The sequence below is a fragment of the Sorex fumeus genome, unplaced genomic scaffold (assembly GCF_029834395.1).
Source record: "Sorex fumeus unplaced genomic scaffold, SorFum_2.1 ptg000002l, whole genome shotgun sequence".
In the NCBI taxonomy this organism is placed as follows: domain Eukaryota; kingdom Metazoa; phylum Chordata; class Mammalia; order Eulipotyphla; family Soricidae; genus Sorex; species Sorex fumeus.
Genome location: NW_026606059.1, coordinates 10367171 through 10383548, shown reverse-complemented (window position 1 = coordinate 10383548; position 16378 = coordinate 10367171). Strand labels below are relative to the sequence as shown.

At 42.8% G+C, this 16378-nt stretch overlaps 1 protein-coding gene across 1 annotated transcript in view; it reads left to right on the top strand.

Moving 5' to 3' along the window:
• SLC26A7 (solute carrier family 26 member 7) overlaps window positions 1-16378 on the top strand; it is a 135462-nt gene that overhangs the window by 38992 nt on the left and 80092 nt on the right. The gene's annotated exons all lie outside the window — the stretch shown is intronic.

Below are 16378 nucleotides of genomic sequence, written 5' to 3'. Positions count from 1 at the left end.
AAAGAATGAATTTTCTAAGGACTATTTTAAATTAAACTTAAAATTTCTTATAAGGGATGGAGATACCAGTGCCCAGGTCATCATCACTGAGTGATGTGAAGGCGAAAGTCTCATTTGGGAGGGAGAGGGGACTACATTTCTAGGGTTGTTCCCTTCAATTTTAAGATTTTGCCATTTTGCCCATGTCACAAATGAAATTAAGTTTGTGCCAAAGATCTTTGGAAAAAGATCTGGGCCAGTCTTCCCCTCTTTTAGAAACTTTATTTTCTATCTTGATGAAAACTTTATTTTATAATTTAGTGCCATTTTCAGTTCAAAGATTTTATATAAATAGAAAGAAGGCATAAAATAGTTGAGAATTACCAAGAATTGTATGCTAAGGAAACAAGAAGTGACTTAGAGAGAAGGAGAACTTAAAGTTCTTAGAGTTATATTCCCTTTTTGCTATGTGAAATAAGACAGAAAGATGAAGAAAGTAAAATGAATAAAAGTTCAAGCCCTCACAATGTTTTAGTCAATCAAATTATGATCCTGTCAGATTTACTCTTAAGGCAGTCAGTATAGAAGGCCTGTAAATACTTCATGTAGCTGATGTCTGAACTTTTATGAACTATAAAACTTGATCATTTGATCACTTGACTTCCCATTAATCATTGATTTGCTCGAGTAGGTGCCAGGAACGTCTCTATTCGTCCTTGTCATGTGCTAGTGTAACGCAATGGCATCTGTTTATTCTCAAACCGATCGTTCAGGGTCTTGATGAAGAAGTCTGACCATCTCATAGGTGGGTGGCCACACGGTCTTTTGACGTCCCGTGCAATCCAATCGGTAACAGCTCTAGTCCAGCGGTCATCTCCAAATCTCATTACATGTCCAGCCCATCTCATTTTTGATGGCTTGGCAAACGAGACAGCGTCCCTGATTCTTGATCGTCGATGGAGGTTGAAGCTCCGGATTCTTTCTCTCATTTGAGTGAAATGTGAAACTCCAAGCATAGCTCTTTTGATTCCACTTTGGGAGACCCAAATAGTGTTCTAGTCCTGTTTTCATAGGGCTCAGGTCTCTGAGGCGTATGTTAATGCAGGAAGAAGAGTGGGATCGAAGAGATGTGCCCAGAGCCAGAGGTTCTTCGTCCTCTTAGCTATTTCTATAACGCTCTTGAAGGCATTCCAAGCTACTCTCTTCCTCTTGCGCAACTCAGGTGCCAGGTCATTCATCATGTTGACTTCTTGACCTACATACACGTAACTGTTGCATTTGGAGATGGTCATTCCATTGAGACAACTATAAAACAGTTGCCTGAAATCTTTGTTATATTTTAAAAATATGGATGATGTCTATGTATTCCGAAGTTTGCACCACCAGGCTTAGTGGTGTTTTTCTTCTCATTATCCCAAGTGTAGATCCTTAATAGCACTGTCCTCCCATTGTTCATTGATTTGCTCGAGCAGGCACCAGTAATGTCTCACAACAAATTTTGAGACTTGTTGTTACTGTTACATATTGGCATCAGATGCATCCATTGAGGACCTGATGATACAAGTGTGAAAGATCAAGTACGACATCATTGGTTTGACTGAGAGGAGAAGGCATCAATCACATCACGCCATTTTCTTTTTTTTTTTCTTTTTGGGTCACACCCAGCCGATGCTCAGGTGTTACTTCTGGCTCTGCAGTCAGGAATCACTCCTGGCGGTGCTTGGGGGACCATATGGGATGCTGGGAATTGAACCCAGGTCGGCCGTGTGGAAGGCAAACACCCTACACGCTGTGCTATTGCTCCAGCCCTTCATCACGCCATTTTCGACACTGGAGAAGAACTGTCCTCAAAACATGCACTAAAAGAGGTGTTGGTGGTGTCGCTATCCTTGTCAATATGAACTTAGCCATGAGCATTGATTCATTCGAATGCCTAACATCCTGAATCGGACGATTACATTTGAATAGATGTGTCTCACAGCAGTTTCTATCTTCGTTGTCTATGCACCAACATCCAATTATGATGTAGGAGAAAATGAGAAGTTCCACATGGAACTGGAGAAGTTGTATAAAGAAGACTACACCTTTGAAAATATCATTGTCAGTGATTTTAATGCTAAGATAGGACTGAGACAATCAACCGAAAAACTCCACATCAGGACCCATGGCCTAGAATGAAATGAACAGCGTGAGAGACTGACTGAGTTCATCATGTAGACTAAGACCACCCATGGTAACTCACAGTTCCAGAAGGCTGAATCTAAACGTTGGACATGGGAGTCTCCCGGTGGACAGTTCCACAATGAAATTGACCACATCATATTCAATTGACAGTTTTGCCTGATCGATGTCGCTGTTGTCCCAAAATTCCAAACGGGATCAGACCACTGTCTCCTTCATGCAAAATTCTACTTCACAGAGCAGGGAGAAAGGGCTGCAAAGTTTAAGAAGAGAATTCCCAGAACAACTACCAACTGGGAGTTCTTTGGCACTATTGCTGCAACATGGAAAGATTCCGTCGTTGACAATGACCACGATCATGATCACGACCATCCTATTATTCGATTGCCTTGAGCAGACCCCAATAACGTCTCCTTCATCCTAGCCCTGAGATTTTTAAGAAAGTGCCATATTCAAGGCTCTTTAGGAGAATGAAATCCATCATTATTACTGGTATTTGGCATATTGGGTACACCACGGGGAGTTTGCCAGACTCTGCCCTGTGGGCAGGTCACATTCGGTAGCCTGCCAGTTTGTCCAAAGTAAGAATGAAATAATAAGATGTAATTTCCGGGAGCTGGGTTTTATAGTCTCTGAGTCTTGGCCATTGATGGGATTACATGGTGCCTGGGGGCCAGTTGGTGGGTGTGACCCCCGCCTACTGGAATTTGGAGGATCTGGGTGGAGGATGCTCAGCCCCAATCCGAGTGGGCTGAGAGATCTCAGTCCCGGGACCCGCATACCTTTGTTCCTCTGCCGGTACCTTCATGTGTACGGAGAGTGGTCTCAGCATGGTGGTGGCTGGTTCTGGAGGTCTTTGGCTGCCGGAGCCCTGGTCGGGGCAGGGAGGAGAACTCAACCCGCTCCCCTCCAAGGGGTCCCGGCGAGGACAGCCAGGCACAGGGGCAAGAGACTCTGCTGTCATTGACAACATTGACGAGGAATACGATTGACTGGTTCAGCACCTTCATGATTGTGCAAGGAACACCAAGAGAGAGATAGCCACAAAAAAAAAAAAAACCTGTCTTTGAAAACTCTTGAGCTTATTCGCCAATGTGACTTGGCGCATGCTTCAGGCAACCACAAGCGAACATCCGAGCTCACAAAGCAGTGCAGAGAAGCAATCAAGGAAGATCTCACAGAGAGAAGAGCAGAAGTTCTGGTAGATGCAGCAGAAGCCGGGAAAAGCATTCGTAACACCCACCTGTCCTTCGCCAACTACAAGACCAAGATAACTGCCCTCCGATGTCCTAATGGATCTATCACATATTCCAGAAGGGCAATGGAGAAGATTATCCATGACTCTTACTCAGATCTCTTTGATAGTCACGTCTACCTGCCCACCTACCAAATTCCACAGGATGAATATGTCGTTCCCAATGTTCTCCCTTCCCAAATCTGACATGCCACTTCATTGGTAAAGAAATGAACAGCAGCTGGCCCAGACAAGATCAGACCTGAACACCTGAAGAACCTGCCGTCAGTACTCATCAATATGCTGGCTCGGCTCTTCACACGCTACCTGTCTGAACGCAAGTTTCCATCCCAATGGAAAACCAGCAGGACTGTACTACTGTACAAGATGGGAGACATCCACAACATTGGCAACTATCGCCTGATCTGCCTGTTGTCTGTCGTCTACAAGCTGTTCACTCGAGTCATCCTGAATAGGATTGGCAGAACACTAGATGAAGGACAACCCTGCGAGCAAGGCAGGTTCCACAACGGATTCAGCATGATCGACCATATCCACACAATAACCAAGCTCATTGAGGTTTCTTGGGAGTTCAAGATGCCACTTTGTCTAATGTTCATTGATTTAAAGAAGGCCTTTGGTTCTATTGAGTCAGAAGCGGTCATCAAAGCACTAGCCAATCAGGGCATTCAAACTCAATATATCAGGATCATCCGTGAGCTGTATTACAGATTCACTACCAGGATCTCACCATTCTACAAAGAAGTGATCATCAATGTCAAGAGAGGGGTTCGGCAGGGTGATACCATTTCACCAAAAATCTTCAGTGCCACTCTCGAGAACGTCATGCAAAAACTGGAATGGGAAAAAATGGGAGTGAAGATAGACAGTCAGCAACTACACCATCTCTGCTTTGCTGATGACATTGTTCTAATAACACCAAACCTTAGCCAAGTGGCACAAATGCTGGCCGACTTCGACTGTGAGTGTGGAAAGGTCAGACTACAGCTGAATCTCATGAAGACAATGTTTAAGAGAAACAGTCTCATTCCTGACATTCCCTTCTCTCTCAACGGAATGACCATCTTCGAATGCAACAGTTATGTGTACCTAGGTCAAGAAGTCAACATGATGAATGACCTGGCACCTGAGTTGCACAAGAGGAAGAGAGCGGCTTGGAATGCCTTCAAGAGCATCGGAGAAATAGCTAAGAGGATGAAGAACCTCTGGCTCTGGGCACATCTCTTCGATTCCACTTTCTTTCTGCATTAACATATGCCGCAGAGACTTGGGCCCTACCAAAACAGGATGAGAATGCTATTCGGGTCTCCCAGAGCGGAATCAAAAGAGCTATGCTTGGAGTATCACGTTTCACTCAAATGAGAGAAAGAATCCGGTGTTCCGACCTCCATTGATAATCAAGGATTAGGGATGCTGTCTCATTTGCCAAGGCATCAAAAATGTGATGGGCTGGCCACGTAATGAGATTTGGAGATGACCACTGGACTAGAGCTGTTACTGACTGAATTCCACGGGACACCAAAAGACTGTGTGGCCGCCCACCTACGAGATGGTCAGACTTCTTCGTCAAGACCCTGAAGCTCTTCTTGTTCCTAGAATGAGCAGATGCGGTAGGACTACACTAGCACCCAACAGGGACGAATGAAAATGTTCCTGTCGCCTGCTTGAGCTAATCGATGAGTAACAGGATGTCAAGTGATCAAGTGATCAAGTTGTTACTGTTTTGGGAATATCGAATATGTCATGGGTATTTTGCCAGGCTTTGCCATGCGGGCTAGATATCTCGGTAGCTTACTGGGCTCTCTGAGAGTGGTGGAGGAATCAAACTCGGATTGGCTGCGTGTAAGGCAAATGCCCTACCTGCTATGCTATCACTCCAGCCCTAATACGCCAACTTTATGTCCAATTCAGAAATAATAATCCATGGAAACTGCTAATTCAGGCATGGATATATTGTCACATATTTAAAGTATGCTTTCCTCATTCTTTTTCTCATTCAGTTGAAAGTTTTTGTGATAGTATTTCTTCTGTATGTCCCATTATGTTTCATCACTATTTCTCTTTTACTAGGCTTTTATTTTCTCTGGTTCGACTAAGCATGGAACATGCTTAAGTGTCTATCAGTATTTTTAAGAAACCTAAAATTTCTTAGCCATCAGAGCCATGAATCTTCTTACACTCTAATGAATTTTTCTTACCTTAAAATTATCATTGCATGATTTGCTATATCTAATATACTGGGGTTAAATATTTAAATGATAACAAAATAAAAAAGTAAAAGCTTTGACTACATATATATAACCATTTCATTTCCTGGAGTGAAACTTCTTAGACTCATAAATGTAAAGCAGGATATTATAAAAGATGATAAAAATAATTTGGTTTTCATGGCCTTTTATTGCATGTAAAGTTTGATCCAACGAGTTACATGTTTTGTCTTATAACTTCATTAAACATCTGCTTTCCTTTGTCTTTTGTTATGATCCTGATTACATTTTCGCCAATTTTTAAACAGATGGTTGGACTTTTTTTGACCTCCAAATTCATCTGTTCATTTTGGATCCAGACTTTTGGATCTTTTGGACATAATTCCTCAGAAGTTTTTCCTTTGCTTTAAGATTTTAAATCCATTGAATAGGAGGATAGTGCTCTGGTACCACATTCTTACAAATATAGAAGGAGTTTATTTGCCTTGCTCTATTTTGTTTATTTTCCTTTTATATTACTCATTTTCAATCAAATACCCCTCCCATGAAACACAGATGGTGGAATGTTTTAGGTTAGAACAAATGATATTGACGTTTAGTTACATTGGTTATATTAAAGTCAAATGATCTTGACTGATATATATATATCTCATAAATTGTTTATCAGTTGGAAATACTTTCAACTCTAAGTAACAATTTATTCAGAGGATTACACAATATAGCTAATGACTTGTGATATGTGCCGAGAAGAGAAATAGAATCTCAAAAGGTCTTTAGTTTCTGGAAACCCATTCAATTGATGAACTGATCAAAATTTTCACTGATTTGAAAATAACTCTGTGACTAAGTGGCTTCCATTTTTGTCTTCTAATAACTGTGTAAATAAATCTTTCCCCAAAACTGTAATCTTTATTTTTCCTTTCATAAATGTTTCTCCATTTCTTTACTTGATTTCGGTTCCTTTATATATTTTTATCTTTGGTTTATTTAATTATCATTAGTTATCTTATAACTAATATATTTATGCCCCTTTGTTTCCTACTTTGGATAACTAGTATAGTTTTCACAGAGTAAGAGATTTTTGTTTTGGGTTTGCTTGTTAGTTTTTGCCATATCCTTTAGTCATTTCTATTGTACATATGAATGAAGCCATCTAGTAATTTTCTTTTAGTTTCTTTCTTATTTTATGTAGTATAATTAATTAATTTAAGTTCCTTTTATTTTGGCCTCAAAGTCATGATTTCATCTATTTTAAAGGGTGAGTAGTATTCCATCGAGAACATATAAGCAATTTCTTTCTCAGTTCATCTGGATATTACTAAGAATTTCCCTCTAGGCCCTGCTTTTGTGTAACCACAGGGACTGACCATTCTCCTCTTAGTTTTTATGTTCTTCAGTTAATTATTTCTTATTTGACTTCTCTGAGTTATACAGAAATACGTCTCTAAATGTTTGCGAGGTTTTCCTCCATGTTTTCTCTTCATTGACTTTTAGTCTAATACGTATTCGATACGCCAAAAACAGTAACAACAATCTCACAATTTGTTGTGAGACGTTACTGGTGCCCACTCGAGCAAATCGATGAACAATGGGAGGACAGTGCTACAGTGCTACCTTCATTATTGAAAAAGTTTCTGAGGATGACTGATAGTTCAGTGGGTAAGGTGCTTGCCCTGCATGCTGCTGACCCGGATTCTATCTCCAGTACCCCACTTGGTCTCCAGCAGGAGTGATCCCTTAGCTCAGAGCCAGGAGTAAGTGCTGAGCACCACTGGGTGTGACCAAAATATAAAAAAAATTCAAAAAGAGGTGCTTGATATGATTTAAATCTTCAAATATTAATTAAGATTTCTTTGTATCCTAACATGATATTTCCTGGAGAATATATTAATATCCTTTGACATTTTTGTCCTTATCTATACAGTTCTTGACCTTGATTACTTTAGTTAATGGCATATTCTTGTTAATTTTTTTGTCTGAAAAATATGACTATTATTGTAAGTGGGATATAGAGATCCTCTCTTATTATTGTATTGCTGTTAATGCATCCCTTGCCGTGTGTTAATAATTGTTTCATATATTTGAGTGCCCATATGTTGGGTGTGTAAATGTTAACCTATTTACACACCCAACATGGTGTGTATTTACCTATATATAACATATACATATAATATACTTATATTATGGACTGGAGCGATAGCACAACAGATAGGGCATTTACCTTGCATGCACAGAGCTGGCCGACCCGAGTCCGATTCCTCCACCCCTCTTGGAGAGACTGGCAAGCTACCGACAGAGAGTATCTCACCCACATGGCAAAGCCTGGCAAGCTACCCATGACATATCGATATGCCAACCACAGTAACAGCAAGTCTCACAATGTTTCTGGGCCTGCTCGAGCAAATTGATGAACAATGGGAGGACAGTGCTACAGTGCTACTTATATATATTTTTTTTTTTTTGGCATTTTTTTTTTTCCCCTTTATTTTATTTTATTTTTTTTAAAGTTGTAGATTTACAATTTTTTGTGCTTTGGTTTCAATTATACAATGATCAGATACCCATCCCTCCACCAGTGCCCATTTTCCACCACCATGGATAATATCCCTCCCACCCCCATCCCCCCATCCCCCCGTCTCTGTGGCAGGGCAATCCCCTGTGTTCTCTCTCTCCTTTTGGGTGTTGTGGTCTGCAAAAGAGGCATTGAGTGGCAAACATGTTCAGTCCATAGTCTACTTTCGACATGCATCTCCCCTCCTGGGAGGATCCTCCAAACATCCTTTATTTGGTGCTCCCTTCTCTATCTGAATAGCCCTTTCCTCTAGGATACCCGGCTGGCCTCTAAGTTATGGAGTAATCCTCCTGGTGCTGATCTCAGCTATTCTTGGGTATTAATCTCATACTTTGTTACTTTATATCCCCCAGATGAATGCAATCTTTCTATGTCTATCCCTCTCTTTCTGACTCATTTCGCTTAGCATGATACTTTCCATATTGTACCACTTGTATGTAAATTTCATGACTTCATCTTTTCTAACAGCTACATAGTACTCCATTGTGTAGATGTACCAAAGTTTCTTTAACCAGTCATCTGTTCTTGGGCATTCAGGTTTCTTCCAGTTTCTGGCTATTGTAAAGAGGGCTGCAATGAACAAACAAGTGCAGATGTCACTTCGACTATATATTTTTGCCTCTCTGGGATATATTCCCAGGAGTGGTATTGCTGGGTCAAATGGGAGCTCAATTTCTAATTTTTTGAGAATCGTCCATACTGTTTTCCAGAAGGGCTGAACCAGTGGACATTCCCACCAACAGTGAAGGAGTGTCCCTTTCTCGCCACATCCACGCCAGCATCGGTTGCTTTTGTTCTTTTGGATGTGGGCCAGTCTCTGAGGTGTGAGATGGTATCTCATTGTGGTTTTGATCTGCATCTCCCTGATGATTAATGATGTAGAGCATTTTCTCATGTGCTTTTTTGCCATTCGGATTTCTTCTTTGAGAAAGTTTCTGTTCATTTCATTGCCCCATTTTTGGATGGGGTTGGATGTTTTCTTCTTGTGGAGTTTAACCAGTATTTTGTATATCCTGGATATCAACCCCTTGTCAGATGTGTATTCGGTGAATATCCTTTCCCATTCTGTAGACTGTCTTTGTATTTTGGTCACTGTTTCTTTGGAGGTGCAGAAGCTTCTTAGTTTAAGATAGTCCCATTTATCTATCTCTGTTTTCACTTGCTCGGCCAGTGGCGTGGCATCTTTGAAGATACCATTAGCTTCAATGTCATGGAGGGTTTTGCCAACTTTATCTTCAATGTACCTTATGGTTTCTGGTCTGATGTTGAGGTCTTTAATCCATTTTGATCTTACTTTTGTACATGGTGTTAGGCAGAGTTCTGAGCCTATTTTTTTGCATGTAGCCGTCCAGTGATGCCAACACAATTTATTAAAGAGGCTTTCCTTACTCCACTTCACATTACTTGCACCTTTATCAAAGATTAGATGAGCATATGATTGAGGAGAGATGTCAGTGTATTCAACCCTGTTCCATTGGTCTGCAGTTCTGCCTTTGTTCCAGTACCATGCTGTTTTAATTATTACTGCTTTGTAGTACAGTTTGAAGTTCGGGAGGTTGATTCCTCCCATTTTCTTTTTCCCAAGAATTGCTTTAGCTATTCGTGGGGGCTTATTGTTCCATATAAATTTCAAGAGTGTTTGCTGCATTTCTTTGAAGAATGTCATGGGTATCCTTATAGGGATTGCATTGAATTTATACAATGCTTTCGGTAGTATTGCCATTTTGACAATGTTAAGTCTCCCGACCCATGAGCAGGGGATATCTTTCCATTTCCTCATGTCCTCTTTTATTTCCTGAAGTAGCGTTTTGTAGTTTTCTTTGTACAGGTCCTTTACTTCCTTAGTTAAGCTGATTCCTAGGTACTTGATTTTCTGGGGCACAATTGTGAATGGGATTGTTTTTTTCATGTTGCTTTCTTCTCTCTCACTGTTTGCGTATAGGAAAGCCATGGACTTTTGGGTATTGATTTTATAACCTGCAACTTTACTATACGAGTCTATTGTTTCTAAGAGTTTTTTGGTGGAAGTTATTGGGTTCTCTAAGTAGAGTATCATATCATCTGCGAATAGTGAGAGCTTGATTTCTTCCTTTCCTACCCGAATGCCCTTAATATCTTTTTCCTGCCTAATCGCTATTGCAAGTACTTCCAGTACTATATTGAACAGCAGTGGAGAGAGTGGGCATCCCTGTCTCGTCCCTGATCTTAGAGGGAAGGCTCTCAGTTTTTCCCCATTGAGGATGATGCTTGCTGTAGGCTTGTGGTAGATGGCTTTAATTATGTTGAGGAAGGTCCCCTCTATACCCATTTTGGCTAGGGTTTTCATCATAAAGGGGTGCTGGATCTTATCAAATGCTTTCTCTGCATCTATTGATATGATCATATGCTTTTTATCTTTTCTTTTGTTGATATGGTGGATTATGTTGATTGATTTCCGAATGTTGAACCATCCTTGCATCCCTGGGATGAATCCTACTTGGTCATGGTGTATGATCTTTTTGATGAGTAGTTGGATTCTATTTGCTAGTAGTTTGTTGAGGATCTTTGCATCTGTGTTCATCAGGGATATCGGCCTGTAATTCTCTTTCTTTGTGGTATCTCTGTCTGCTTTTGGTATCAGTGTGATATTTGCTTCGTAGAAACTGTTTGGAAGTGTTTTTGATATTTCAATTTCGTGGAAAAGCTTAAAGAGTATTGGGAGTAAGTCCTCTTTAAAGATTTGGAAGAATTCACTAGTGAATCCATCCGGGCCAGGACTTTTGTGCTTGGGGAGACTTTTTATTACCATTTCAATTTCCTTGATGGTGATAGGTCTGTTCAGGTATTCCAGGTCTTCTTGGTTCAGCCTTGGGAGTCTGTAGGAGTCTAGGAATTTATCCATTTCCTCGAGGTTTTGATGTTCCGTGGCATAAAGCTTCTCAAAGTACTCCCTGAGGATCCTCTGAATTTCTGTGGTTTCTGTTGTAATGACCCCCTTTTCATTTCTGATTCGGTTTATTAGGGTTTTCTCTCTCCCTTTCTTTGTGAGTTTTGCTAGAGGCTTATCGATCTTGTTAATTTTCTCAAAGAACCAGCTCTTGGTTTCATTGATCTTTCGGATTGTTTTTTGGGTTTCCATCTCGTTAATCTCTGCTCTGAGTTTTATTATTTCCTTTCTCCTGTTCGGGTTGTGCTCCTTTTTTTGGTCCTTCTCCAAGCTCTTAAGCTGTGAGGTTAGGTTACTTATGTGTGCTCGCTCCTCCTTCCTGAGGAATGCTTGTAGAGCTATAAACTTTCCTCTTAACACAGCCTTTGCTGTGTCCCATAAGTTTTGGTAACTCGTGTTCTCATTTTCATTCGTTTCTAGGAATCTTTTGATTTCCTCTTTGATTTCCTGTCTAATCCACTCGTTGTTCAATAGTGCACTGTTTAATTTCCAGGTGTTTGATTTAGTTTTCTGTTTTTGTGTGTGATTTACTTCTAATTTCAGCGCATTATGGTCTGAGAAGATTGTTGATACAATCTCTACCTTCTTAATTTTATGGAGGCATGTTTTGTGGCTCAGCATGTGGTCTATCTTGGAGAATGTTCCATGTACGCTTGAGAAGAATGTGTATTCAGCTTTTTGTGGATGAAGTGTCCTGTATATATCTACTAAGTCCCTTTCTTCCATTGTTTCCCTCAAATGAAGTATGTCCTTGCTAAGCTTGAGTCTGGTTGATCTATCAAGAGGTGACAAAGCAGTGTTGAAGTCTCCCACTAGTATTGTGTTGCTATTGATGTCTTTTTCCAAATCTATGAGTAGTTGTTTTAAGTACTTTGCTGGTCTCTCATTAGGTGCATATACATTTATTATTGTAAGTTCTTCCTGTTGTACAGATCCTCTGATCAATAAGTAATGGCCTTCACTGTCTCTTATGACCTTCCTCACTCTGAAATCAATGTGGTCTGATATAAGGATGGCTACCCCAGCTTTTTTATGGGAGCTGTTTGCCTGTAGGATTGTTTTCCAGCCTTTGACTCTGAGTCTGTGTTTGCTTTGACTATTGAGATGCGTTTCTTGCAGGCAGCAGAATGTTGGGTTCAATTTTCTAATCCATCCTGCCACTCTATGTCTTTTAATTGGTGCGTTTAGCCCATTGACATTGAGAGAGATTATTGTTATGGGATTTTGTCCCATTGTTATGTTAAAATTGGGTGTATTTGAGGGGCCTTTCTTGCCTTAAAGTAGCCCATTTAGTTGTTCTTGTAACCATGGTTTTGAGTCTATGAAGTTCCTGAGCTGTTGTTTGTCTGTGAAACTGTGTGTTGTTCCTTCTATTATGAATGAGAGTCTTGCTGGGAAAAGTATTTTGGGGGAGGCATTTATTTCATTGAGTTTTTTTACTATGTCCCACCACTGTTTTCGGGCCATGAGGGTTTCATCAGAAAAATCAGCTGTGAATTTTAAGGATGCTCCTTTGTAAGAGATTTCTTTCTTCGATCTTGCTGCTTTCAGAATTTTGTCTCTGTCTAAGGTTTTGGTCATTTTGATCAGAATGTGTCTTGGGGTATTTTTATTTGGATTTCTTCTAGCTGGTACCCTTCGGGCCTCCTGAATGTGGTCACAAGTTTTCTTCAGCTCTGGAAATGTTGTAGCAATGATGTCTTTGACAGTTTCTTCTTCATCGAGGTTTTCTTCCTGTCCCTCTGGGACTCCAATAATTCTTATGTTACCCCTCTTGGCTTCATCACGATCTTCTCTTGCCATCTGTTCCCGAATTGTGAGTCTCTTTTCCATTTTCTGCTCTTTTCGGGAGAGTCTCTGAACTTCATCTTCGAGCTCACTGATTCTGTTCTCAGCCGCTGTTACTCTGCTGCTGAGGCCTTCCACTGAGCTTTTCAATTCGCCTACGAGATTTTTCAGGTCTGACATTTCTGATTGCATTTTCCTCATTTCTGCCTTTAGATCCTCTTGTCTTCTATTGGCATTGCTTTCCATTGTTTCTTTTAATTCCCTAAGCATCCTAAGTAGCTCCCTTCTGAATTCCTTGTCAGAGAGGTTGTCTAACACTACAGTACTGTTGGTGTCATCTGGGCTAGACTCTTCAATATGAATGTTTGGTGGGCTTTTGCGTTGCTTTACCATTGTGAGAGGTGTGGTTTAGTCCTTCACGTTCAGTGTTACTATTCTGCTTGATATGCAGTGTGAGTTAAAGATAGGCTTATGAGTTATTGGCAACTGTATTTCTAGTGGCTGAGCTAAAATAGAGAAGTTTCCATCTAAGAAGTTAGCTTATGGTTCCTATGGCATATGTAGTGGGAAAATATTTCGCGGCCGCGTTAGCGGCCGCGGCTCCGAAAAGAGTCCCTGGCACTGGGCGAGGAGTTGGGAATGTCTCCTGTTTGGAATTGGAGCCGTTCAGCTTTGTTGCCCAGAGCTGGGCCTCTGTGCCCGTCCCACGCGGCTCAGGGGTTGAAAACCGGCTGTCTCGGGGCTGTTTCTAGCTGCGCGTGCCCAGAGAGGAACCCATGCCCTTGGGGGCGGGCTGTACCTGTTGGAATTGGAGCCGTTCAGCTTTGTTGCCCAGAGATGGGCCTCTGTGCCCGTCCCACGCGGCTCAGGGGTTGAAAACCGGCTGTCTCGGGGCTGTTTCTAGCTGCGCGTGCCCAGAGAGGAACCCAGGCCCTTGGGGGCGGGCTGTACCTGTTGGAATTGGAGCCGTTCAGCTTTGTTGCCCAGAGCTGGGCCTCTGTGCCCGTCCCACGCGGCTCAGGGGTTGAAAACCGGCTGTCTCGGGGCTGTTTCTAGCTGCGCGTGCCCAGAGAGGAACCCATGCCCTTGGGGGCGGGCTGTACCTGTTGGAATTGGAGCCGTTCAGCTTTGTTGCCCAGAGCTGGGCCTCTGTGCCCGTCCCACGCGGCTCAGGGGTTGAAAACCGGCTGTCTCGGGGCTGTTTCTAGCTGCGCGTGCCCAGAGAGGAACCCATGCCCTTGGGGGCGGGCTGTACCTGTTGGAATTGGAGCCGTTCAGCTTTGTTGCCCAGAGCTGGGCCTCTGTGCCCGTCCCACGCGGCTCAGGGGTTGAAAACCGGCTGTCTCGGGGCTGTTTCTAGCTGCGCGTGCCCAGAGAGGAACCCATGCCCTTGGGGGCGGGCTGTACCTGTTGGAATTGGAGCCGTTCAGCTTTGTTGCCCAGAGCTGGGCCTCTGTGCCCGTCCCACGCGGCTCAGGGGTTGAAAACCGGCTGTCTCGGGGCTGTTTCTAGCTGCGCGTGCCCAGAGAGGAACCCAGGCCCTTGGGGGCGGGCTGTACCTGTTGGAATTGGAGCCGTTCAGCTTTGTTGCCCAGAGCTGGGCCTCTGTGCCCGTCCCACGCGGCTCAGGGGTTGAAAACCGGCTGTCTCGGGGCTGTTTCTAGCTGCGTGTGCCCAGAGAGGAACCCAGGCCCTTGGGGGCGGGCTGTACCTGTTGGAATTGGAGCCGTTCAGCTTTGTTGCCCAGAGCTGGGCCTCTGTGCCCGTCCCACGCGGATCAGGGGTTGAAAACCGGCTGTCTCGGGGCTGTTTCTAGCTGCGCGTGCCCAGAGAGGAACCCAGGCCCTTGGGGGCGGGCTGTACCTGTTGGAATTGGAGCCGTTCAGCTTTGTTGCCCAGAGCTGGGCCTCTGTGCCCGTCCCACGCGGCTCAGGGGTTGAAAACCGGCTGTCTCGGGGCTGTTTCTAGCTGCGCGTGCCCAGAGAGGAACCCAGGCCCTTGGGGGCGGGCTGTACCTGTTGGAATTGGAGCCGTTCAGCTTTGTTGCCCAGAGCTGGGCCTCTGTGCCCGTCCCACGCGGCTCAGGGGTTGAAAACCGGCTGTCTCGGGCAGTGCTACTTATATTATACATCAACTACCTTTTGGGGGTTGACAGTCTATTGAATCAGGTATGAGAGTATCAATTCCTGATCTTCTTTTTCATTATTGGATTGGAACACTCTTCCACAGACTTACTCTGAACATATCTTTATTGTTAAATTGAATGTGAAGTGCTTGTATGCATAGACTCATGGAAACTGATTTTGCATGCGTCCCTTGATTCTGTATCTTTAGATTGGTGAATTCAGACCATTCACATTAAGGTGAATGTTGATTTTTAGGGTCTTATTGCTATTCTATTTATTTATTTTTGTTTTGGGGCCACACCTGGTGATTTTCAAGGTTTACTCCTGGCTTTGCACTCAAGAATTCTTCCTGGCAGTGCTCAGTGGATCATATCAGATACTGGGGATTGAATCCAGGTCTGCCACATGCAGGGCAAGTCTCCTATCTTCTGTGCTCTCTCTCTCTCTCTCTCTCTCTCTCTCTCTCTCTCTCCATATGACACACCAGAAAAAAAAAGATATAATTGTAGAATAAGATAAATACATTTATATAGTCAATAACAAAATGTTGACACCATCATTAAAATAACTAGCTTAGATGTGGTAGATAAAATCCTCATGGCAACCTCAAAACAAAAATTCCGAGCAGCCAGGTCAGAGCAGTAGAAAAGAATAGCAGGAAAACTAACAATCCACATTCACCTTAATGTGAATGGTCAGAACTCACCAACCTAAAGATGCAGAGTCAAAGGATGCATGTGAAATCAGGAGCCATGCAGTCTATGCATACAAGCACTTCACATTAGATTTAACAATAAAGATATGTTCAGAGTGAGACTGTGGAAGAGTGTTCCAATCCGATAATGAAAAAGCATAACAGGAATTGATACTCTCATACCTGATCCAATAGACTTTCAGCCCCCCAAAAGGTAGTTGATGTATCACGATCATCCTGTTGTTTGTCGATTTTCTTGAGCAGGCACCAGTAACGTCTCCTTTTTCCTAGCCCTGAGATTTTAAAAGAGCCATTTCAATGCTCTTTCAGGATTAGGAGAATGAGACCCATCATTGTTACTGGTATTTGGCATATTAAGTACGAAACAGGAAGTTTGCCAGACTCTGCCGTGCGGGCAGGATACTTTTGGTAGCCTGCCAGGTTCTCCAAAGGAAAAATAAGATAATAAGATGTCGCACGGCTGCGAATGTGGCCGCACGCTTCCGGGAGCTGGTTTTTATAGTCTCTGCTTCTTGGCCGTTGATGGGACCAACCTGGTGCTGGTGGCAGCTGGTGGGCGTGATGCCTACCTACTGGAAGATGGCGGGGAGGGGGGGGGCGGGGGTCTGGGTGGAGAAGGCCCAGTCCCA